Source organism: Plasmopara halstedii, assembly GCF_900000015.1.
Source record: "Plasmopara halstedii genome assembly, contig: Scaffold_2956, whole genome shotgun sequence".
Taxonomy (NCBI): Eukaryota; Oomycota; class Peronosporomycetes; order Peronosporales; family Peronosporaceae; genus Plasmopara; species Plasmopara halstedii.
In genome coordinates, this window is record NW_020189861.1 from 876,798 (window position 1) to 877,141 (window position 344).

Below are 344 nucleotides of genomic sequence, written 5' to 3' on the forward strand. Positions count from 1 at the left end.
AGTGACAATCCGGACCTTCTCGAGAAGTACCTTGGTGAGATTGAAGAGTCCGACACCGAACCTGAATACGCAGATCAATAAACATTTGTACTGTTCAAAATCTTTACCTAAACTCCATCGCAATGTCGCGAAACTGCAATGCCTCTTTGAAGTTTCAGTGTTTGATCAAGCGAGGTTGACTTGCAGGTAATTCGCCGTCCCAGTGCTGACGGGTTGAGTAAACGTGCCGTGAAAATCATCAAGTGGTGGCGTTGAATTAAATTGACTTTTTCAGAGTTTGAAGGTTCAGTGGGTCGGTGGGTAAGTTTAAGTTACCCATGGGTTGGGTCGTGGGTTACCCACGG